This window comes from Schistocerca americana, chromosome X (assembly GCF_021461395.2).
Source record: "Schistocerca americana isolate TAMUIC-IGC-003095 chromosome X, iqSchAmer2.1, whole genome shotgun sequence".
Classification (NCBI taxonomy): domain Eukaryota; kingdom Metazoa; phylum Arthropoda; class Insecta; order Orthoptera; family Acrididae; genus Schistocerca; species Schistocerca americana.
The window spans coordinates 221,748,549-221,775,577 of record NC_060130.1 but is presented as its reverse complement, the minus strand read 5'-3'; positions in this window follow the sequence as shown (position 1 = coordinate 221,775,577).

Here is a 27,029-nt window from a genome sequence, read left to right as displayed (position 1 = left end):
GAACGTGCGGGCCATGGTATGGTGCCTCGACGACCAATCCACCTGTCATGAAATATGCTATTCAATACCGCTTCAACCGCACGCGAGCTATGTGCCGGACATCCATCATGTTGGAAGTACATCGCCATTCTGTCGTGCAGTGAAACATCATGTAGTAACATACGTAGAACATTACGTAGGAAATCAGCATACACTGCACAATTTAGATTGCCATCGATAAAATGGGGGCCAATTATCCTACCTCCCATAATGCCGCACCATACCTTCACCCGCCAAGGTCGCTGATGTTCCACTTGTCGCAGCCATCGTGGAATTTCCATTGCCCAATAGTGCATATTATGCCGGTTTACGTTACCGCTGTTGGTGAATGACACTTCGTCACAAAATAGAACGCGCTCAAAAAATCTGTCGCCGTCCCGTAATTTCTCTTGTGCCCAGTGGCGGAACTGTACACGACCTTCAAAGTCGCCGCCATACAATTCCTGGTGCATAGAAATACGGTACGGGTGCAATCGGTGTTGATGTAGCATTCTCAACACCGACGTTTTTGAGATTCCCGATTCTCGCACAGTTTGTCTGCTACTGATGTGCGGATTAGCCGCGACAGCAGCTAAAACACCTACTTGGGCATCGTCATTTGTTGCAGGTCGTGGGTGGCGTTTCACATGTGGCTGAACACTTCCTGTTTCCTTAAATAACGTAACTATCCGGAGAACAGTCCGGACACTTGGACGTTTTCCGCAATTTGCTAACGGTCCATTTTAAGACGGGTAATGTACAACGAAGCAAATACCGTCCGCACTGGCGGAATGTTACGTGATACCACGTACTTATACGTTTGTGAGTATTACAGCGCCATCTATCACAAAGCGAAAAAAGTGGTCCAACTAAAACATTCATATTTCTTTACGTAGTACACGAATATGTAATTAAAAATGGCGGTTCCTATTTTAAAAAACGTAGTTGATATCCGTTTGACCTATGGCAGCGCCATCTAGCGGGCCAACCATAGCGCCATCTGGTTTCCCCCTTCAAGCTAGACGAGTTTCGTTCTTTGTAGTTTTTTCGTTTGATGCTTATTTCGTGAGATATTTAGTCCAGTCACTAATAATGGACCACCCTGTATACAAGGGTTGGAATTTAAATAGTGACAACTATTTATTCACAACCGGTACAAAAGAGTTACATGGTTGCACCTGTTACTGTCCTTCTCAGTAGTCACCAGAGCCGGCTGGTGTGGCCGAGCGGTTCTAGGCGCTGCAGTCTGGAACCGCGCGACCATTGCGGTCGCAAGTTCGAATCCTGCCTCCCGCATGGATGTGTGTGATGTCCTTAGGTTAGTTAGGTTTAAGTAGTTCTAAGTTCTAGGGGACTGATGATCTCAGAAGTTAAGTCCCATAGTGCTCAGAGCCATTTGAACCATTAGTTGGTTCAAATGGCTCTGAGTACTATGGGACCGAACATCTGAGGTCATCAGTCCCGTAGAACTTAGAACTACTTAAACCTAACCAACCTAAGGACATCACACACATCCATGCCCGAGGCTGGATTCGAACCTGTGACCGTAGCGGTCGCGCGGTTCCAAACTGAAGCGCCTAGAACCGCTCGGGCACAATGGCCGGCTGAACCATTAGTCACCAGCGTTGTGTAGAACCCGTTGCCAGCGATGTGGAATGCGTAGTATACCGTTAGCAGAGCCTGTTCTGTTGACGGTGCGAATGGAGCGGGTCTACTGCCTGTGAATCACTGGAACAGTTCTGATGCGAATGCCACGAACTGATTCCTTCATCTTTTTACTCTTGCTCTTATTAGTTTATGATCACGTGAAAATTACACTTTATTATCCTGTGCAAATTCCTTAGTGTTTAATGAAATACAGTTACTTTCTTTTTGAGTAGATTTGAGTATATTTTATTAAACAGTAAGTAAATCACAGAATATAAAATATCACATGTATGAAAAAGGATAAAACAAATACAGATAAATAAATTTGGAGATATTCGTGCACGAGATTAACCCAGTGCCAATGAGGGCTGTCTCATAGAATCTACGTGTATCGGAATAATACGCATATAGCCATCACCTATGTTATTTGTACGATTTCAATCGGTCGGTTCGACATGGGCAAAGGAAAGAAGGAAGATTATAGTTAACGTCCCGTTGATTGTGAAATCATTAGAGGCAGAACAGAAGCTCTGATCTGGGATAGATAGGGAAAGAAATTGACTATGTTCTTTTCAGAGAAACCATGTCGGCATTCACTTTAAAAGGTTTACAGAAGCTATATATGGACGATGAGACGTGCAATTGACCCGCCGCCCACCCGTATGGAAATGGAAACACCGCCTGAAGTGGGGTCAGATTCCAATCACCACAAAGCCGTAGATGCCGAGCAGACTTATAATGACTATTTGTTCTCACAATAGCGTAACGTACAATTTTCCTCACTTGGAAAATAATTAAATCTTTTTACAATTACCCACGTAACCGAAGATCTCATCTACTAGCCTTTGCTATGGAAGCCATACTATAAGGGGTATTCAAATGAAACCCGGTCACTAGTGTAAAGTAACAATTTTATTAACTCAAAAATGTAGTAATCCACAGTACACATACTCAACAATAGTCTCCAAGACTGTTGGCACGTTTATCCCATTGCGACAGTAGCATGTAGATTCCATCCTTGAAGAAGCTAGTAGGCTGCTGTCGGATCCAGGCCTGGACACAGTCACGCACTTCGTCGTCCGTTGCGAATCGATGTCCGTGAATAGCTTGTTTTAGAGGTGATTCTGCAGTTGTCCAAGTCTAAAGCATTCACTTCCGCAACCGTTTCCGGTGTGATAACACAATGAGCCTGTCCAGGAGGAGCATCGTCTTTCACTGTCTCGCGCCCCTCAGGGAATCGTTTGCGCCATTCCACAACACTTGAACGACTCAGACTGTACTCACCGTACACAGCCTTCATCCGTCGATACACTCGTTGTTCCCGCTTACTCGTGCACGCGTCAGTCTCTCTGCCAATAGATGGCGCCACCATACGTTACGTGGTGCCACCTTGCGTGTAAGGCAAAGGTAGACGTACTGACCGGGTTTCATTTGAATGTACCTCATACTATAATTTTATACTTGGAGGGGGACGTCCTCAGAATAGAAGGTGTCATTGAAGAATGACGAAACATACAGCTTAATCGCAAGAGCATAACAGCGGGCTGCAGGCAGAGCGACCGCTACTTGCCGTATGGAAAGTATCTGGTGGGACTGGGAGTGACATTGTTAAGTGGAGACAGGGTGTATGTCGTGCATCCTATAAATACAGAGAGTCACATGTTAAGTAATACATGGAAATAAAATAAGACTCGAGTTCGTAAAGGTCTTGTCCATCCCAGAACAGGCAGTTAACACCGGTAGGTACACATGATCGACAAAAGGGATTTGTAACAACTTCAGTTGAGGCTGTTCAACACGTGGGTAACTCCACTCACAGAGCGCTACAAGAACGTTTCTCCATGTGAGGCTATTGGCCTACCTCGTTCCCTGCAGAAATGGTTATGTGTTGATTTTTTGCCCTGTTCCCCACCTGGTATATCATAGTAGAATCCCTGAGTAGAATTCATAGGAAAAAGTAAATCTTCATCAGTCATCAGAAGTCTAATTACGATACTGACGTGTAAACTGAAACCACCTTCGGAGACACGCCTTTATCAGCTTTGGGACAATGCCCATCGTTTTCCTATGGACTAATAGACGCAAGTGATCCGCTAGCACATTTTTCAAACACAGCTCTTATAGACCTCGAATTAATTATGAGAAGTGTCAATAATCTTGGCTCAAATTACCGATAGTCGCCTATTTTCTAAAGTCGGGTGGTTCATCTCTTATATCCATGACAGCTTTAGGATTTTAATTTTTTTTTTTTTACTCTACTTCGGAATTAGTTCTTAGACAAGGTACCGCACTACATCTGGCGCGCAGAGGACGGTTATGTTGAACTACCTAAGACCACAATTATTTTAAGTTCTGGATAAATTGATGGGAGATACTACTATAGAACTCTTAAGCTTACTGCATCCAAACAGTATTTTTAAACAGACGAGTTTCTTTTTTATTTATGAAGCATCTTCTGTGACCATTCCGGAAATATGGAAATATAATACGGCTCTACATTTCGGTAACGTATATACGGAGTGAAAACAATATTTCCTTCCAAAATTGGTGTAAAATTTACACACGATGGTTTTGCCTCCTGTTTACACATTCTGCAATCCACTGCTTTTCCCTTCGTTATTAGCGCAATTTATGGTCGAAAGAAACTTGGTTGCACATTCACTTTTAAGAACTTTTCACGTTTTCTGAACCCATTTTTCTTACTTACATTGGTGGTTTTTTCACTTCACTTTACTTTTTTAAGACATCGAAAGTGAAGTAGCACTGCAATTTTGCGTGTTCCGTACTCAGCACAGAGTTTACAAACACACAATATTAGAAAAAAAATCCATTCACAGACTGGCAACACTCACAACCTACACGGATAACAAATGAATACATATAAACACAGTTCTGTGCGCGGAATACACGAAGTTACAGTATTACGTCTCTTGTGAAGTTTTGCAAAAGTGAGATGAAGTGGAAAAACAACTACCAATGCAGCGTAAGAAGAAGTAGGTTCGAATAAGGAGAAAAATTGTCAACATTTAGTGTGCAACCAAGTTTCTTTCGACCCCAACCTCCGTTAAAAACGAAGGAAAAATTAGTAATTTGCATAATATCTAAACAAGATGCAAAAATACCGTGAGTATATTGTACGCCAATTTAATAATGAAAGAATGTTTTAATGCATAAATACGGTACCAAAATGTAGATACATATTATTTATCTATAATTGTGGAATGGCCACAGAAGATGCTTTATAAATAATAGCGAATCGCATCTAGCAAAAAATACTCTGTAACTGTAGTAAGGCTAGGACGGAAAAATCAATAACAATTGAGAATATAAAAAAAATGCCCCTGTAAATGCGTAACTAATGTCTTACGAGGTCGTACTCTGCCAGCGAAAGACAAATGTAAAACACAATCGTGTAAATGTTGCAACATTTTTTATTGTTAATTTCACCACCTCACTCGGTGTACAGCGTTTGAATCTGATATAGTTAGGCAGATGCCTACACGGAGAGCGATGAGCGCTGGAGGACTCTCACTGAAGCAACCGGTGGCCCGCTGGCCGGATTCTGGCAGCGATTGGTTCCAATCCGGCCCACGGAAGTAATTCGCAGGCAAGAGAGCGAGGCGCTCACACTTTACTCCGGCCGGAATGCATTTAGACTTTAATCTTTTTGCAATGAACAGATAAATGATGGATTAATTTATTCGGTGCTGTAGAAGCAACCCAGGCCTATGTGGTAAGACTTCAAATTTATTTTTGGGCAGATGCTTAAAAAATGCTTGCTAAAACTGCGTCTAAATATTAACACACTTGATTTCAAACACACTGCCTGTGCCCAAAAATCTCAAAGCTTTTCTTAGTCGCTTGTTGGTTACAACTGCCTATCATTTACGTATTTTGTTTTTCTATTCCTTCTCGTAATGACATTAGTAACTAATTCTTGTCCGTTGTGGATGAATTAGTTGCAACCAGTTGCTTTTAGAGGCTTTTGTTTTTCTGTAGTGACATTTCAAGACGCTTGCCATTCGCTCTTTAGATGTTTGCCGGCCGCGGTGGTCTAGCGGTTCTAGGCGCGCAGTCCGGAACCGCGCGACTGCTACGGTCGCAGGTTCGAATCCTGCCTCGGGCATGGATGTTTGTGATGTCCTTAGGTTAGTTAGGTTTAAGTAGTTCTGAGTTCTAGGGGACTGATGATCACAGATGTTAAGTCCCATAGTGCTCAGAGCCATCTGAACCATTTTTTCAGACGTTTACATTTATTTATGTGTTGCGTACATTGTTTCTTTGGTAACGGCGTTGCAAGTTTTACAACGGAAGCTTTTACGACAGCTATTGTAAAACGTTGTACGTAAAGAAACAATGTTCACTACAGGTAAATAAATGTAACCATGAGAAGATGGGGTGAACATTAAATTAATGTACTCTTGAGGTAGCAATTTGTTGGCGTAGCACGGTGGGTAAAGGGTGCCGTTGATATCCGTTCGCCGGCCGGAGTGGCCGAGCGGTTAAAGGCGCTACAGTCTGGAACCGCGCGACCGCTACGGTCGCAGGTTCGAATCCTGCCTCGGGCATGGATGTTTGTGATGTCCTTAGGTTAGTTAGGTTTAAGTAGTTCTAAGTTCTAGGGGACTTATGACCACAGCAGTTGAGTCCCATAGTGCTCAGAGCCATTTTTGATATCCGTTCCTTACTCTATCAACAAAAGTCACGGACGCTACAGTTGTCACTTCATGCGGTAGGAGAGATGCTGTCACGTCACATAACGAAACAGCCCGCGAGCTGAAGTAAGGTTCACAGTACAAAATATTATACACGCCTTAAAAGAGCACACTTCTCGCTTTGGAGCACTAGAGATGGTGCAGAGTACCAGCGGTCATGTAGCCGTCCATCATGGCAGCTAGCAGGTGTATATGTGCTAGCCGGTTGTATGCAAACAAGAAAATAAGATGGGTCGGCTTGCGGACGTGACGGCATGGTAACATGAAACTATCAGTTTTGGACGTACACGTAACTACATCGTGAATTAAGTTGCCCGATTTGTTTGCATATCAGCGTCGACTGTCCGATGTGTCTACAGTAATTGGTGTACCACTCGAAGCTATGTAACATGACGTAACAACAGTGCGTAATAAGAAGAAAATGGTTCAAATGGCTCTGAGCACTATGGGACTTAACTTCTGAGATCATCAGTCCCTTGGAACTTAGAAATAGTTAAACCTAACTAACCTAAGGACACCACGCATGTCTATGCCCGAGGCAGGATTCGAACCTGCGACCGTAGCGGTCGCGCGGTTCCAGACTGAAGCGCCTAGAACCGCTCGAAAACCATGCAGGGACCAGAGACGAATGTCACGTCTTGTCAGTGACAGTCACTTTCCAACCCAACAAATATTGCTACTATCAGTGAGTCCGAGGCCATGTTGACCAGTCTCCGAGGAGACATTGGATTCGTATGTCTCGCGAAAGACCATTTGTCACACTGGCACATGAGGTTGCGCCTCATCAACGGGCCGAACAAGACAGGAACTGAACAGTAGCTGAGTAGAACCGGGCTGTGTGATTTGACGAGTGCCGACTTTACCTTTTTTTCAAATGATGCACGGCACTGCGTGCGCCGACGGTCCAATGAAATCTTTAACCTGTAGTATGTAGATGGTGCCGTTCAGGCTAGAGGTGGCTCTCTTGGGTCCACTATTCAGGCTATAGGTAACACGAACCTGAACATTCATTTGGACTTCTCGGTTATCAGGACGTTGCTCTTTCATCTACATTTTAATAGTGAGTATCCTGTAGACACTCCCATCTTCCAAGATGACAATAGCCGTCTTCATAGCTCTGCACGCATATTTTCCTGGTTTGACAAACACTCGAGACAGCTATCGCACCTCGGCTGGCTCGCTAAATCGTTCGAAATTAATCCCACAAAAAATATCTGGGACCATTTGGAGTAGCGATATAATCCTAGTGGTCAGCATCCCAGTAATTGACTACCTTTTTGGGATCTAATCTTCAATGAGTGATTTCAGCTGAGTGAGGCAAGATGACTGCCGATCCGGTAGCACTGTGATATGGCTCCGCATTCGGACGCAGTTTTCTTAGGTTGAAGTTGGTATTTACGTATGCGGGTACCGAGAATGTTTTTTCACGCAGTGTGTTTATCGCTTACTCGTTAGATAATATAATTTACATAGGAAGCCTCCATGCCGCCAGCCCGGCGCGTGTCGGTCTCTCGCGTCAGGTCGGCGTTTCGCAGGCGTCAGCACGCCGCGCCTCACAGCACAGCACCACACCTCGACGTCAGAGGCAGCGGCAGCCGACGCGTCATCAGCCTCCAGCTGATCTCCCAGCTCGCCGCGAGCATCTAGACGGCTGCCTCAGCAAGCGGAACCAAACGACGACTTTACAGACAGCGCACTTTCGTACGACTGCTGTTGTTGCTAATAGTTAGTCTTGTGGGACGTGAGTGGACCTAGAAAGCTTGTTTAGACAAAATCTCCCAAAACTTATATCAACACAAGGTTGACGCTAACACTAAATACTTTGCACAGTGAAGTATTCTACATCTACATCTACGTCTACATTTACACTCCGCAAGCCACCCAACGGTGTGTGGCGGAGGGCACTTTACGTGCCACTGTCATTACCTCCCTTTCCTGTTCTAGTCGCGTATGGGTCGCGGGAAGAACGACTGTCTGAAATCCTCCGTGCGCGCTCTAATCTCTCTAATTTTACATTCGTGATCTCCTCGGGAGGTATAAGTAGGGGGAAGCAATATATTCGATACCTCATCCAGAAATGCACCCTCTCGAAACCTGGCGAGCAAGCTACACCGCGATGCAGAGCGCCTCTCTTGCAGAGCCTGCCACTTGAGTTTGTTAAACATCTCCGTAACGCTATCACGGTTACCAAATAACCCTGTGACGAAACGCGCCGCTCTTCTTTGGATCTTCTCTATCTCCTCCGTATATTCGAGACGCACGTGTCGTATTTCTTTGACTTTCCGCCGAAGCACCGTGTGCGCTTGCGGAGAAAAAGGAACTCCCTAACATGTCACTTTACTCCTTGACAGACTCACACACCTACAACCCTGAACTAATTATGACAACATAGGACAAATTCTACGACAGCCGGACGATTGGAGTATACTGAATGGCATAACCGATAATGTGTCACGTACCTTACACGAATTATAGAAACAAAATACTTTAACATACGTAGAAACGTCTTGAGTAATGGTTCAAATGGCTCTGAGCACTATGGGACTCAACATCTGAGGTCATCAGTCCCCTAGAACTTAGAACTACTTAAACCTAACTAACCTAAGGACACCACACACATCCATGCCCGAGGCAGGACTCGAACCTGCGACCGTAACAGTCACGCGGTTCCGGACTGAAGCGCCTAGAACCGCACAGCCACCGCGGCCGGCTCTTGAGTAATACGTGAATTTAAATGATATAGTAGTTTATTAAGCTTACGTAAAATATTACGTCTAATGAAAATGATGTAACTTGTTTTTAAGCTTTGATCAGGTTTTACCATACAGACAACACAAACACGATGCAAAAAAATGGTTCAAATGGCTCTGAGCACTATGCGACTTAACTTCTGAGGTCATCAGTCGCCTAGAACTTAGAACTAATTAAACTTAACTAACCAATGGACATCACACACATCCATGCCCGAGGCACGATTCGTACCTGCGACCGTAGCGGTCGCTCGGTTCCAGACTGTAGCGCCTAGAACCTCACGGCCACTCCGGCCGGCTAAACACAATGCACATGGCTCATAAAAACAAGGGAGTCAAGAGGGCACAAATAACGTACCGATTACGCCCTGTGTAATGCACATGTGACCTGTAACAAATGTAATATTAGAGGAATACAAATACACGTCTTGAGGCGTGGCGCCTTATATCGCTCCTGCCTAGAGCCTGTGTACCGGAAGAATGACTTACGTGTGCACAGTGACAGATGGTCTGAAACGGGTTCAGTCGAGTACGTAGTTCTAAATTTTATCTGATAGAGGACAGTATCGGACGGGAGTAAAGAGAAAGAACTACAATGTAGTCAAGAATTTTGACAACCAGAGTCCACTAGTGCACAGAGACATTCAAGAAACAGGTGAAGAGAATGTTTTCGTGAATTGTTCTGTTAATTTCTTGAAGGCTTTTTTGTTTATTTATGTTTGTACAGTTTTGTATACGCTTTTAGTAGTGTGAATGATGTGTGAATGTGGTCTAAAGTAAATGAACGCTCTTCGAACTAGTGTGAGAAAGTTTTAAGACAGTGTGAATGCAGACGACAGGGAATTATGTATCATAATATGTTAAGTAAGTTTATGGTAAAAGAGAAGCTAATTCGAGTGCAAATGAAAATATTTGGTAACTTAAAGTATAAATAAAATATTAGAATGTTAAATATTTATTTCGGGAAAAAGTAGAGTTCGAAAGCGTGTTATTTGTTGATTGGTTAGCCATGAAAAGCGCGGAGTGACGCGGGAGGGTAATGTTTTTTATATTGGCCGTAAAGAAAATTGACCAATCAGAGCGGAGTATCCTTCGCATGTCATTTCTCTTGAAGATAAAGAATGCTTGCAGCAGTCTAAGGGGATCGGTGCCCAGTCTTTCAATGGTTCGGTCGTGTGTAGTATGAGCTGAGAAGGAAGTTATAATTTGCCGGTTTTAGTTGCGCTACATGTTTAAAAAGTGTTTTAAAGTGATGGTATATTTACTCCGGTGTGTTTTTTTTTGCATTAGACACCGATACACTTAATAGTATGGCGATCTTTTTCATTTATGAACAATTCGTGCTTAGTAGCTGTTCAGATTTCGGCAAATACGTTTCCATAAACTTGCTAACGTGAATGAAAGGGTTTGTGCATGACTGTGTTAAGATTAGATCGAGCTTGGCAGTGAACGTGTACATTATCAAGGTTCAGAATATACCGAAGCTTTGCCAGTATTTCCACCTTCCATTAAAAATTAAGCCCCTTTCCCTATTCTTGGAATAGTTATGGTGTATGCAGACTGGTGCGAGTTGCTGTACGGTAGTTTTCTGCTCGGCTTTCCTACCGGCAATCTGCTGCAACGAGTTCACAGATAGGTGCAGGTAATGGACGAAAGAAACCGCGCCGCCGCGGTCTGTACACACAAATCTATCAAATGAATATTAAAGTTATATTTTGTACGCTACCTCGGATGTGACAGGCTAGATGTTTTGCCGAGCCCTCTTATCCGAGACACCTAGATGGTGGGATCACTAATACAAATCTGTGTACTTTCCTATTATCTTTTATTTCTCCTTCTTAAAGGCAAGAAATTTGTTATTTTAAAAATCCGAATTTGTAATCTGTCATAAACTGCCAATATACCATAACCGCTTTCCTGCCTTCCTAAATTCGTATCCTCTATTCATAAATCGTTAACATTAAGATTTTCATTTCTTAATTACTTTTAAGTGTACGAGTATTTCAAGCTGCAATACTATTAATCCTTATTACGAATAGGAAATATATAAGTTTCACAGGCTGTACATGTACACTCTCTTATGGTGAAAATACTACCTGCCTAAGTAACCAGGTGGCAGGTCATTTGTAAGTGGCAGCAAATAAAATAAAACACAAAATACCCGAAGAACCTCATGGACCCTCTTCCTCTCCGGATTCAGGCGATTATCGGTGCTATGGATGGTGTTACATGGTATTAGCGTCATGTGCCCTGGAGGTGACTAATTTTTTGACTGGCCTCAGTAGTTAGGAGTAATGTTATGTAATGTCCCTAATTTATGACCTATTATGATGATACAGTGCTAATATTAATTGTATTATAACCTGATATATTAATTTTAGAGCGTATTTGAAGAAACGCTTCAATGAGATACGGGAATTGAGCAGTTGTTCTTTAATTCACTTTCACATAGGACGAAATAGTTTTGCTAACTAATCTGGCTAGAAATATTATTCTAAGAAGCTTTGATCTTACGTATGGTCAGTAAACAGACAGAAATCGTCTGTTCGTTAGGACATTGGTCATACTGGTATAGAAACGGAAACTGACACAGAAATACCGAAATATTAAATTCGGTATTTCTCTGCGGTACATCGTAATATGGTTCATCCTTCCAATGATTAAACGAACACGTAAATGATTGATACTAAGGTAAGAGATCGCGTAAGAGAAAATCAACTAAAACTGTTGAAGAAGCAAACGACCTAGTGTGATTCCTGTAAGATTGTAAACTGATTACGCGAAAGAACTTTCTCCCCATCTAGCAGCGGTTAATTGTGGATCTTGGAGCAACAAAGTGTACTAAGCGATCGAAAAAAGGCGTAAGTCATTCAGGTTTTCAATAAGAGTTGTCGGGCAAATGCACGTAATTACGTGCTTAAATCTCTAATGCCAGTCATTCGCAGAATTATGGATCATGTTTTATGATCACACATTATGACGTTCTTAGAGAATGAAAATTTCCTCAATAAAAATCAACATTCATTTCAAAAACAATGATCTTTCAAAACGCATCTCGCTCTCTTCCTCCGCAGAGTAGTACACACCGGCGCCCAGGTAGATAAAAATGTCCTTTGTCCCGGATGGCATTCGGTTCAATTCCGTATTGTGTTTAGTGTACGAAATACTTCGCCAGAAGATGATGGGTACGAAACTCATTGAAACTTTGCGATAAGACGACGCCGCCACTCGCCTGATAACCCGAGAAGAATTAATCACTACGAAATACCAGTTTATCAAATATCAGACCACTTTTGCCAGTGGATTCATTATTTCTCACTATGTACAATTCAACCTGACGTTCTTATCGAGACGAAGTCAACATGCAAAAGTAATTTCGCTGGTACCCTAAGGAAGCATTATTGGCCTGTTAATGTTTACAATAAAATAAAAGAAGTAGTAGATAACGCGAAAGCTTCGTGATCCAGTCGGCGGGCGAAACTGTTGTCTACAGGAAGGTTACAACGCCACAAGACTAGCGAGATGGAGGAAGACAGAGTACAAACGATTGTGGTAAAGACTGCCAGTTGAACATGAACGTAAATAAACGTTATGTTTTGTGCACGTATAGGCGAAATGGTCATTACTGTTAGATTGGCTCTGAGCACTATGGGACTTAACTGCTGTGGTCAGCAGTCCCCTAGAACTTAGAACTACTTAAACCTAACTAACCTAAGGACATCACACACATCCATGCCCGAGGCAGGATTCGAACCTGCGACCGTAGCGGTCACGCGGCTCCAGACTGTAGCGCCTAGAACAGCTCGGCCACGGTGGCCGGCTGTTACATTATGCTATTTGTGATTTACCTCTATAAACAGTAACAGCCGTAAAATACCTAGGAGTAGCCGCACGAGGTCATCTTTAGTGGAGCGACCGAGCAAAAGTAATTGAAGGAAACGCAGATACCAGGCTGTTATTCAATGAAGGAATCTTAATGAAATGTAATACATCCACGTAATAAGTAGATTACAAAACCCACTTTCGACAAGCTATTGAGTAATGCTCGTCAGTCTGGGAGCCTCCCCAGGATGGATTAATAGGGGAGACATACATGGTTCAACGAAGAAAAGCGCGTTTCGTGATGAGATCGTGTAGTAAGCGCGAGAACATTAAGAATATACTCAACAAATTTCAGTGGCATATGGGGCAAGGAAGGCATCTTTCACCACTGAGTGATTTATACACTGCCCAGTCACATTCGTGTGACCACTTGTCGAAAGTCTTTTGCAGCATCGACTGCTGTGAGACGTGCAGGAGGAGAGTCAGTGAGGTTCCGGAAGGTACCGACATGGATGTGGAACCATGCCGACTCCAGCGCCGTGGCCAGCAGCCCTAGGTTTCGCGGTTGAGGATCCATGGCAGGGACAGGGCGATCGAGTTGGTCCCACAAATTCTCGATTGGGTTTGAATCAGTTCACTTTGGTGGCCAGGTGAGTACTGTAAACCCATCTTGGTGCTCTTCGAACCGCGCACGTAAACTGCGAGCTGTGTGACACGTTGCATTGTTCTGCTGGTAAATGCCATCGTGCCGAGGAAAAACAAAGTAAATGTAAGAGTGGACTTGGTACCGAAGGATGCATACTTACACTACTGCCCATTAAAATAGCTACACTAAGAAGAAATGCAGATGATAAATGGGTATTCATTGGACAAATATATTATACTAGAACTGACATGTGATTGCATTTTCGCGCAATCTGGGTGCATAGATCCTGAGAAATCAGTACCCAGAACAACCACCTCTGGCCGTAAAAACGGCCTTGATACGCCTGGGCATTGAGTCAAACAGAGCTTGGATGGCGTGTACAGGTACAGCTGCCCATGCAGCTTCAACACGATACCACAGTCTCCAAGAGTAGTGACTGGAGTGTTATGACGAGCCAGTTCCTCGGCCATCATTGACCATAAGTTTACAATTGGTGAGGGATCTGGAGATTTTGCTGGCCAGGGCAGCATTCGAACATTTTCTGTATCCAGAAAGGCCCGTACAGGACCTGCAACATGCGCTCGTGCATTATCCTACTGAAATGTAGGGTTTCGCAGGGATCGAATTAAGGGTAGAGCAACGGGTCGTAACACATCAGAAATGTAACGTCCACTGTTCCAAGTGCCGTCAGTGCGAACAAGAGGTGACCGAGACGTGTAACCAATGGCATCCCATACCATCACGCCGGGTGATACGCCAGTATGGCGATGACGAATACACGCTTCCAGTGTGCGTTCACCGCAATGTCGCCAAACACGGATGCGACCATCATGATGCTGTAAACAGAACCTGGATTCATCCGAAAAAAATGACGTTTTGCCATTCGTGCACCCAGGTTCGTCGTTGAGTACACCATCGCAGGCGCTCCTGTCTGTGATGCAGCGTCAAGCGTAACCGCAGCCATCTTCTCTCGAGCTGATAGTCCATGCTGCTGCAAACGTCGTCAAACTGTTCGTGCAGATGGTTGTTGTCTTGCAAACGTCTCCATCTGTTGACTCAGGAATCGAGACGTGGCTGCACGATCCGTTACAGCCATGCGGATAAGATGTCTGTCATTTCGACTGCTAGTGATACGAGGCCATTGGGAAACAGCACGGCGTTCCGTATTACCCTCCTGAGCCCACCAATTCCATATTCTGCTAACAGTCATTGGGTCTCGACCAACGCGAGCAGCAATGTCGCGATACAATAAACCGCAATTGCGAAAGGCTACAATCCGACCTTTATCAAAGTCGGAATCGTGATGGTACGCATTTCTCCTCCTTACACAAGGCATCGCAACAACGTTTCACCAGGCAACTCCAGTCAACTGCTGTCTGTGTATGAGAAATCGGTCGTAAACGTTCCTCATGTCAGTACGTTGTAGGTGCCGCCAAAGTTGTGTGAATGCTCTGAAAAGCTAATCATTTGCATATCACAGCATCTTCTTCCTGTCGGTTAAATGTCACGTCTGTAGCACGTCATCTTCGTGGTGTAGCACTTTTAATGGCCAGTAGTGTATGTTGATCCACTGTGCCTTCCAGAATGACGAGATCATCAAGGTAATGGCGCGAAAACATTCCCCAAACCATAACGCATGCAAGGTGTTTGCTTTCAAAGACTTCATGGCTATCTATTCGATGGAACATAAAATATGATTCATCTCAAAGGGCTGCTTGTCGTGTTGCAGTTTAGTAGCGCAAATCCCAGCCTTCGTCGCAGATGAACAGCAGTCAGCATTCCTTCAGGTAGGCGGAATATCTCGCCTCCGGGAGAAGGTTAAGAGATCGGCTGGTGACTTCTAGGAGAAACATAAGACGTGACAGGACCGATACATCCCCAAATGGGGCACCGGTCTGCGATCCACAACGTCTCACGTTCTTGTAGCATACTAATGTAATTCCTGTTGTGTATTTCAGATCTACACAAGGAGGACATACACTATGTGATCAAAAGTATCCGGACACCCCCAAAAACATACGTTTTTCATATTATGTGCACTGTGCTGCCACCTACTGCGAGATACTCGATATCAGCGACCTCAGTAGTCATTACACATCGTGAGAGAGCGGAATGGGGTGCTCTGCAGGAACTCGCGGACTTCGAACGTGGTCAGGTGACTGGGTGTCACTTGTGTCATACGTCTGTACGCGAGATTTCCAAACTGCTAAACCTCCCTAGATCCACTGTTTCCGATGTGATAGCGAAGTGGAAACGTGAAGGGACACGTACAGCACAAAAGCGTACAGGCCGATCTCGTTTGTTGACTGACAGAGACTGCCGACAGTTGAAGAGGGTCTCAATGTGTAAAATGCAAACATCTATCCTGACCATCACACAGGAATTCCAAACTGCATCTGGATCCACTGCAAGTACTATAACAGTTAGGCGGGAGTTGAGAAAACTTGGACTTCATGGACGAGCGACTGTTCATAAGTCACTCATCACGCCGGTAAATGCCAAACGACGCCTCGCTTGATGTAAGGAGCGTAAACATTGGAAGATTGAACAGTGGAAAAACGTTGTGTCGAGTTACGAATCACAGTACACAATGTAGCGATCCGATGGCAGGGTGTGGATATGGCGAATGCCCGGTGAACGTTATCTGCTAGCGTGTGTAGTGGCAACATTAAAATTAGGAGGTGGTGGTGAATGGCGTCGTCGTGTTTATCATGGAGGGGGCTTGCACCCCTTGTTGTTTTGTATGGCACTATCACAGCATAGGCCTACACTGATGTTTTAAGAACCTACTTGCTTCCCACTGTTAAAGAGCAATTCGGGGATGACGATTGCATCTTTCAACACGATCTAGCACTTGTTCATAATGCACGGCCTGTGTCGGAGTGGGTACACGACAAAAACATCCCTGTTATGGATTGGCCTGCACAGAGTCCTGACCTGTATCCTATAGAACATCTTTGGGATAATTTTTAATGCCGACTTCGTGCCAGGCCTCACCGACCGACATCGATACCTCTCCTCAGTGCAACACTCCGTGAAGAATGGGCTGCCAGTCCCCAAGAAACCTTCCAGCACCTGACTGAGGGTATGCCTGCGAGAGTGGAAGCTGTCATGAAGGCTTAGGATGGGCCAACACGATACTGAATTCCAACATTACCGATGGAGGGCACCACGAACTTGTAAGTCATTTTCAGCCAGGTGTCTGGATACTTTTGATCAAACAGTGTACGAAGAAGGAACCAAAACGGACATCGAACAACTTAAGGAACAGCCAGCAAGGTTAACCCTGCACCGAAGATTAGGAGAAGAGGAATTCCTCTTAAGAAGATCGAGGCTTCGGAGACCTAGGATAATGATGGCATCTACTGATTGCAATGAATAAAACGCACGTCTGCTTATTTCTAATCTTTCGATACCTGTATCGAGTGATATTTGTATCCTTGATCTCATTATCTCCTTATATCGCACGGCGTGGTGGTAGATACATGCTAGAAAACGCAAGATACCTCCGAGTTCTGGCTGTACATTTTACGCCACTACGTTACCCACACATTCTTGTACTCATATTCCTGCAGTGGCTGGTCTAAATTATGTTACTATACAGACGCAGTTCAGTTAATGAGAACTTCTGTTTCCTAATTTTATGATGAGAGATTTATTTTTCGATTATGCTACTGCTGACAGGCGGACGTAGTTTTAGTTTGATCGGTTTCTTGGTATTCTACATAATGAGAGGAGACTCATATCATATGGTTGCATAGCCGTGTAAGTGCCCACAAATATATTTTCCTGTGATGTTCTTAACTTCCCATCTCACATTATATTTCGGTTCGTTCATTATCTTAAAAAAAGATAAATTATAATTTTTATGTAATTTTTTTGGCCACATACATTTGTGATGACACTTTGAAGTTGGTGTATTGTATTGAGTTTATTCGCTACTGTTGTATGTTTTGCTTATAACATCTCTGAAAATGAAATTGTATAGTTTCGAAATTTACCGCGTGAATCAAATATCATAAATAAAACAACTGTATTCAGTATCAATGTACAGTATATTAATAAATCGGTAAACGCGAATCCTGGAATGGTTGGATAAAAGAGTGATCTGCCGATTTTCTTCCCCATCGTCACCCGATAAGGATCTTGTGCGTCATCTCTGATAGCCTCGTCGTCGACTGACCGTTATCCCTAATCTTCCTCTCTTTCCGTCCTACAGGAACCACCGTTCATCAAATTTCACAGACGCCGAGCTGTCGAGCTTTCTGGTAAATCTTCTGGCTCGCTACACGCATTGGCCTTTGGCCCGCTGTTCTGCTCTTTTTTGGCCTAACGCGCGCTTCAAACAAAGATGCCCTGGGGCAGTCACGGCCGTCGCTTCCCTCCCCGCAGGGGCGTGTCCTCGCGACCGTGCTGGCGTGCTCCCCAGCGCCACCAAACCACCGTGATTGATTAAGTACTTAAATCCCCCGGATTGGATACGCATATTTAATTTTCGTCCGTGGTGGCGGGGATCCTACTCTCGCCTAGCCTTCCGGGGCGATAAATCAAAAACCAAACTAATTACAAGTGGTGTCGCACCGCCGAAGACAATTCAGCACGGCATTCACACCCCGCTGCGGCTGTCTCGCGCCCAGATAACGACCCTCCTGTCACTGTGAACGACTGTGACGAATTTCACGCCGTCGTGCCTATTTCCCAAATGTGATGCTCCGTGAGCGACAGTTTTCACTACACCACCTAACTAGAGATTAGTGTTCCTAGTCCTAAGAGACACTCCTCTAATTTCAAAGACGTGGTTAGCATTTATTTTCAGAGAACTCTACAATGTATTTCTATCTGAAAATATCGGCTGGCAAAGTAGCAGATGTATCGAGTTGAAGTGCTACCACACATTGCATAATGCTAATGCTGTACTGCCTACGACGACCAGTGCTTTCCTCCGCTGAAGGAGTAAAATGTTTGTTGTTATATAGATGGTAACGAAGAGGAAAATAGGAACACGTAAATGCAAAGTTTTCGTGCAGGGCCAGTCCTTGAACAAGCAAATGAGTTGAAACAATTGAAAGAAATCTACCAAAAAGACAGTAAAGGCATTTCACAGGAAACACACACACACACACACACACACACACACACACACACACACACACACAGAGAGAGAGAGAGAGAGAGAGAGAGAGAGAGAGAGAGAGAGAGAGAGAAGAGAGAGAGGGAGGCAGCAGGGGGGGGGGGGGGGAGTGAGACAATGAGACGTTCAAATAAGATAAATTGTAGGGGTTCATAAATTCGAGTGCCATAAAAAAAAAGGTACGTATGATCGTGTACGACTTTTTTTTCACGTGAGGACGATGTCAACGAAATGGAAGACGCCAACAAAAACCATTTAAAAATTGTTCAGAAAACATCGTTTCAAGCTCACTTTCTACAATTTCTAATTATTTTAATAAGCAATAAAACGGCTGCAGATAACAGACCATACAATCAAAACGAATGAAGTGTTCTATAACAATAAATAACGACTAAGGCACGAAAGGGAAAATAAACAATGGTAACGCAGAAAAGTGCACGCCCAATTTTACATTCAACTGCTATTTTTCAAACTTTTTTTTCCGGGTACAAAATATATAGTGATGAATCAAAACATGTTGTGAGCGTGTCAAGTTGGAAGGAAAGTATAGAAGTGGAGCAGAGGCGAATGGGAAATCATTCTGCAGACGATACGTGCTGGGAATGGGGAAATCCTCCGACATAAGCGACTTCCACAAAGGACAGATTATTATGGCCCGACGCGCGGTAAGGGCGAAACTGGTCGGCTGTTTGCGTGCAACCGTTGTGGGCATTTATGGAAGGTGGTTGAAAGACGGCGAAACCACGAGTAGGCGATAAGGAGTTTCACGTCCACACATCATCAAAGAATGAAGAGATCGAAGGCTTGCCCACTCCGTAGAGCAGGATAGGTGGCGATCTGCGGCAGATCTAACGACACAGTACAATGCTGGTGCAGGCACAAGTGTATCGGTGAACACCCCACAGCGCGCATTGTTCAACACGAGCCTCCTCAGCAGATAAGCCCTACGTTACTCCACCTTCATCCAACGGAATTGTCAGATAGACTGCAGTGAAAACTTGTCGCCCGGTCGGATGAATCACGTTTCTTGTTGCACTATGTCGACAGTCGTGTTCGGATAAGTAGCCATCAGAGCGAACGGCTGTTCGAAACATGCACCGCATCACGGACGCAGGATGGTGGGGGTATTATTATGCTATGGGAGACATTCAACTATTGTGGTACCCTGTCAAAAGATGAAAACAGTGGGGCTCCTATGCAGCTTCACGATAAATGGCGTGCGGAAATATGTTCAGCAGCGACAGAGGAGAAAGCAGGCGGGTGTGACCTCAAATGAGTTCTTCCTCGAAGGCGTCCATTGTTAACTGAACACATTCGAAAGTACACACATTTACCGTATCAGTTTCGTTTCCTTGGGCCAGACCTCGTAAATGTCGTTTTTTGAGAGAGCGCAAAAATATTTTTGTAGCTGTTCCTTAGTGGTGGAAGCGACCTCGATTCGTTGCCTTAAAAGATGTAAAATTTGAGTGCTTCACAACGATGTGGTACCCCGTACGAAAAGAACACTATAGGAGCTTCATATGTTGTACACTGCACAATTTTCACGTTACTGTACTCACTAGGCTTCATTCTTTCCATGCATCTTAATTATATTTTGGCGAGGAAAATACTCGCTGAAAACTCTTTTTAGAAAATTACTCAGGTCGTATTTAATAATTTACATGAAAGTGGTGATCCTGAGTTGGTATCTCGTTGACAAATTAGACGTGTTTTACTGCCGATTATTTTGAATAAACTAAATTAAAGTTCACGCGTAAATGTTGTTGTTCGACGAAGACCATTACCGCTGCTTTATCCTCCACAATATATGTGATTCCGTTATGATTTGTGATAAGTTCCTATGGGACCAAACCGCTGAGGTCATCGGTCCCTAGGCTTACACACTACTTAATATAACTTAAACTAACTTTCGCTAAGGACAACACACACACACACACACACACACACATGCACGAGGGAGGACTCGAACCTCCGACTGGGGGAGCCTCGCGAACCGTGGGAAGGTGCCTAGGACCGCGCGGCTGTAATTCCGAGGCGTTAATGTCAGTTTAGAATATGGGCCTCTACTTTCACTTCAAGTAGCTACTCACCTGTCTTTACGAGGCCGAGTGAGGCCATTTCAGTCGTTATACAGTGCTGTCAGCCCACCGGATCGCACTCACGTCCCCACAAATCTGTCAGGCACGACGGCCGCCAAGCTACGGAATGAACGAAAATTTGTAAAAATTTCACTACTTAAACTAACTTCTCACGTTAAACTACTTTGTATTCCCCTATTACCAACATTTATTGGTCGCAATAATTTTAATTGCAGTTTTTTACATATGCGACTGTGTCTGTCAAATGTTCACGAAGATCGGTATTTCAGTGAGAAAATGGCTCTGAGCACTATGGGACTTAACTTCTGAGGTCATCAGTCCCCTAGAACTTAGATCTACTTAAACCTAACAAACCTGAGGACATCATACACATCCATGCCCGAGGCAGGATTCGAACCTGCGACCGTAGCGGTCGCGTGGTCCAGACTGTAGCGCCTAGAAGCGCTCGGCCAGCCAGGCCGGCATTTCAGTGAGAGATGAGAAAATTTACATAGCAAAAGAAGAGGATCAGATTCTCATAGAACTCTCCGAAACAAAAGTTAAATAAATGTTGTGTCAGAAGTTTTGCTCTCTACTTTAACTTTTCTACTGGGGCAATAAAACTCCTGAGAGCCAGCAAGACAGACAAACTGTGTCAGCGTAAAAGAGACGGGCCTTGGAAATTGAATCTCTCGGATCCGGTGACGTCATTCTTGGAGAAATTTCATTTGGTTGTGCAGCTGATCTAGTTGACACTCTGCAAATCGTTTTATACCGGGCGGTTGGCGGCGGGAAGTGGGAAGCGGCTCATGTAGCACTGTCGGCCGCCCTCGTGCCGCCGGATGCAGATTGGGGTGGACGGCTGATGAAGCGTCGTCTATTGCTGCCTCTGGGGAAACCTCGCCTTTCAGCAGTTCTTTTGTCGGATTTTCCTCAATAATTCCGCCGTGTCAAGTTACGACAGTGGAACTTGTCTTTTTTTCTAGAAGATTTAGCACTCTGGTTTAGGTTATTGACACACGAAATCTTCAAAATATTCCGGACTATTTGTCTCATTTAGCGTTACAATGCTACCTGTTAACATTACAGGTACATGACTGAATTCATAGTAGAAAACCTACTCATACAGTCGTGAAAAAAGTACAAGCGTACTGAGTATAGGACCAGATTTGGGTTTAGATTCAGATTTTCCTTACAGATAGAACTCGACAAGTCACTCTTAATGGAACAAATTCGACAGTTGTTGTTATTGTGGTCTTCAGTCCTGAGACTGGTTTGATGCAGCTGTGCATGCTACTCTGTCCTGTGAAAGCTTCATCATCTCCCAGTACCTACTGCAACCTACATCCTTCTGAATCTGCTTAGTGTATTCATCTCTTGGTCTCCCTCTACGATTTTTACACTCCACGCTGCCCTCCAAAGTTAAATTGGTGATCCCTTGATGCTTCAGAACATTTCCTACCAACCGATCCCTTCTTCTAGTCAAGTTGTGACACAAACTCCTCTTCTCCCCAATTCTATTCAATACCTCCTCATTAGTTATGTGATTTACCTACCTAATTTTCAGCATTCTTCTGTAGCACCACATTTCGAAAGCTTCTATTCTCTTCTTGTCCAAACTATTTATCGTCCATGTTTCACTTCCATACATGGCTACACCCCATACAAATACTTTCAGAAACGACTTCCTGACACTTAAATCTATACACGATGTTAACAAATTTCTCTTCTTCAGAAACGCTTTCCTTGCCATTGCCAGTCTACATTTTATATCCTCTCTACTTCGACCATCATCAGTTATTTTGCTCCCCAAATAAAAAAACTCCTTTACTACTTTAAGTGTCTCATTTCCTAATCTAATTCCCTCAGCATCACCCGACTTAATTCGACTACATTCCATTATTCTCGTTTTGCTATTGTTGATGTTCATCTTATTCGACAGATAGAATGGTAATTTCAATTAAGTGTGACAAAACTATCACTGTTTACAATATACGCTGCCTGGAAAAACGGCGTCGATTTTGATCCGATAACGGCATATGCGACGTGGGGGATAGTAGATGTACTGGTAATGATCTCAACGTCGTCCGCCAACAGATGGCGTAGTTTCATAGCTACCAGAGCGTCATCAGTGTCTAACAGTGCCATCTGTGTACACCCTTTAATAGAAAACGCTGACAACCAGAAGGCACAATGTGGTGCAAATGTATGAAGCAAGCAGACAACTATGCCACGCACTCATGCTTCCTACAGACAACTGAGCGAGTTTGAAAGGGGTCAAATTGTGGCCTTTCGAGTGGCGGGATGGTCCTTTCAGAGAACTGCCACACGAATTGGCCGTGCTGCGATAGTTGTGCAACATTTTCACACCTATAGACAAGGTTCTGGACATCCATACAGCACAGACGCCCGCCATGATCGTCATATTGTAAAGGCAGCAGCTGCAGAACCTTAGGGCTACCACTGCACAGATAAGAGAACTTGTGAGCCCAAACGTGTCAACACGAACTGGTGCGAACCGGCTATTAGCAATGGAACTATGTGCGCGCCCACCACTAGCCTGTCCTGCACTCACGCCACAGAATCAACACGCACGGCTCGACTGGTCCCGTCAGAGGATCACTTGGAAGATGGAATGATGAGCCATGGTTTTCAGCGATGAAACCAGATTCTGTCTGAACGCAAGTGATGGTCGTTTGAGCGTACGATGTAGACCTCGTGAGCGCTGCCTCGTAGAGCGCATTCCTCTAAGACACACTGGCCCATCCCAGTACGGTCTTGCGTGCAATAAGCTACAGCAATCGTTCACCTTTGGTATTTCTGGATGGGACGCTAACCAGCGCTCGGTACATACAGAATGTTGTTATACCGACTCTTTTGCCGTTCTTGAAACAGGGAGGTGATATGTTGTTCCAACAGGATAATGCTCGCCCACACACTGCCCGTGAAACTCAACGTGCTCTGCAAGACGTGTTGAAACTTTACTGGCCGGCACGATTCCCGAACGTGTCTCCAGTAGAGAAAGTGTGGGACGAGAAGTGGTTCGTGCGACTCGTGAACCAACAACTCTTACAGAACCAAGCGAACATGTCGAGTATGCGTGGCGTAACGTATATCGGGACAGTATTCGCCAGCTATACAATCGACTGGATGCCAGGGTCAGCACCTGCATTGCTGCCCGTGCAGACTACAGCACGTACTAATATGGGTGTTTCGGCTTGTGTCGATACCTGGTACCTCAGAACCACTTGTGCTGTTGATCTGTAAACCTAGTCATTTCCTGTACTCCATATGCACTGTTGCAGCAGTAAATCTTGAGCCGAATTGTAAACCTTTAAAAGAGTGTATTAACTTTTTCCGGCAGTATGTGAGGGGCAGTCAAATGAAAAATGAGACAGACTATACTTAGTGGTCAGAAACAGTCCGAAGAACTTGTAAGGGGGTTGGAGGGTGGGTTGTACTGAGAAATAATTGTTAAGAAGAAATTTGATACGTTGCGCCGTTTCTGAGTCAATTAGCACTGAAGTTAGCCAGTCAAGTCGTTGCGCTCGCAAATTCAAGCGGCCCGCCAGAGACTGCGTCGCCAGACGCGTACTTCGTTGGGTTTTCTAAAACCGAACAAGAGAGCAATACAAAAATTCGATATTGGAACGGTACTAAAGTACGATAGCGAGCCAAAACTGAGAAGTCTCGAGCGGTATCATCGACGCAGTAAGAAAATCTAACACTTACGCTATCTGGCGGGCCTCTTGAACTTGCACGCGCAAAGGCCTCATTGGCCAATTTCGATAGTAATTAACTTAATTAACTCGGAAACAGCCCAATGTATCGATTTTTCTTAACAACCATTTCTCGGAAGAACCAACACTGCAACACCATTACAACACTTTCAGACTGTTTCTGGGCACCTTGTAGAAGAAGTGTCCTCTATTCCGAATCAGGAGGATACAGCGCGAACGCCACCGCTGTCCATTTGTCTGTTTGGCGCCTTCGACGTGAGGTCAATGAGTCGTGTGCGAGTCCGACTTTAGTATGGAGGCCGGAAAATAGGAAGGGGGAGGTGTAGTACGGTTTTTGATTGCGGAAGGACTATCAGGACATGAAATTCGTTTCCAAATGTCTGTTCTGTATGGTGGACAGAGTAGGTCACGTGCGCGTGTGTTTGCGTGGAATAAACGATTTCGCGAAGGTCGGGTGTCATTGAAAGATAGTAGCCGGCCAGGACACCATCATCGTTTCGTTACTTCTCATTGCGGCGGTGGATACAGCCATCAGAAATGACCGATGGTGGGCTGTGGGACACATTAGGTTCATGATGGGCATCAGTCACAGTACCGCTCACGCCATCGTGACAGGGTTTCTGAAATCCCAGAAAACCTGTGCGCAGTGAGTTCCCCACAGCCTGACAGAAGAGCAGAAGCTGAGCAGAATGTCTGTATCATAACAGCACCTGGGATGGTAGGCTGTCACGACGAGGAATAGCGTTTCCTGTTCCGTATTTTAGCGGGAGGTGCAACATTAGTGTCATCATTTTGAGCCGGAGAGCAAGTGTCAGAGCCAACAATGGAAACACATAGATTCGTCTCCCCTCCCACCGAAATATCCAAAGCCTCGCTCGTCATCTTGGGAAAGTTTTGATGACCTTTTTCTTTAACTACAATGGCCCTCTGCTCATTGACTTTATGGAATACGGCGCCACAGCTAACGCACAGTTGTACTTGGACACAGGCAAATACTGAAGCGCGCCGTCAAGTCCAAACGCCTGGGAATGTTGACAGTCGGCATCATTATGTTGCACGATAACGCCTACCCACATTTTTTCAAGGCTGTATCAACTACGTTGAGGAAGTTTCGCTGGGAAGTCCTTACACGTCCTCCATACAGTCCCGATCTCTCCCCATGCGATTTTCACATATTTGCAGCTGTGAAGGAAGAAATTCCAGGCAATCGAATTGCTTGGGACGAAGAGGCGCACGCCTGGGTACAATCCTCGTTCCGTGGGCAACGGCAAACATTTTTCCATGAAGTCACTCGCCGTTCTGTCTCACAGTGTGATAAATACACTCCTGGAAATGGAAAAAAGAACACATTGACACCGGTGTGTCAGACCCACCATACTTGCTCCGGACACTGCGAGAGGGCTGTACAAGCAATGATCACACGCACGGCACAGCGGACACACCAGGAACCGCGGTGTTGGCCGTCGAATGGCGCTAGCTGCGCAGCATTTGTGCACCGCCGCCGTCAGTGTCAGCCAGTTTGCCGTGGCATACGGAGCTCCATCGCAGTCTTTAACACTGGTAGCATGCCGCGACAGCGTGGACGTGAACCGTATGTGCAGTTGACGGACTTTGAGCGAGGGCGTATAGTGGGCATGCGGGAGGCCGGGGTGGACGTACCGCCGAATTGCTCAACACGTGGGGCGTGAGGTCTCCACAGTACATCGATGTTGTCGCCAGTGGTCGGCGGAAGGTGCACGTGCCCGTCGACCTGGGACCGGACCGCAGCGACGCACGGATGCACGCCAAGACCGTAGGATCCTACGCAGTGCCGTAGGGGACCGCACCGCCACTTCCCAGCAAATTAGAGACACTGTTGCTCCTGGGGTATCGGCGAGGACCATTCGCAACCGTCTCCATGAAGCTGGGCTACGGTCCCGCACACCGTTAGGCCGTCTTCCGCTCACGCCCCAACATCGTGCAGCCCGCCTCCAGTGGTGTCGCGACAGGCGTGAATGGAGGGACGAATGGAGACGTGTCGTCTTCAGCGATGAGAGTCGCTTCTGCCTTGGTGCCAATGATGGTCGTATGCGTGTTTGGCGCCGTGCAGGTGAGCGCCACAATCAGGACTGCATACGACCGAGGCACACAGGGCCAACACCCGGCATCATGGTGTGGGGAGCGATCTCCTACACTGGCCATACACCACTGGTGATCGTCGAGGGGACACTGAATAGTGCACGGTACATCCAAACCGTCATCGAACCCATCGTTTTACCATTTCTAGACCGCCAAGGGAACTTGCTGTTCCAACAGGACAATGCACGTCCGCATGTATCCCGTGCCACCCAACGTGCTCTAGAAGGTGTAAGTCAACTACCCTGGCCAGCAAGATCTCCGGATCTGTCCCCCATTGAGCATGTTTGGGACTGGATGAAGCGTCGTCTCACGCGGTCTGCACGTCCAGCACGAACGCTGGTCCAACTGAGGCGCCAGGTGGAAA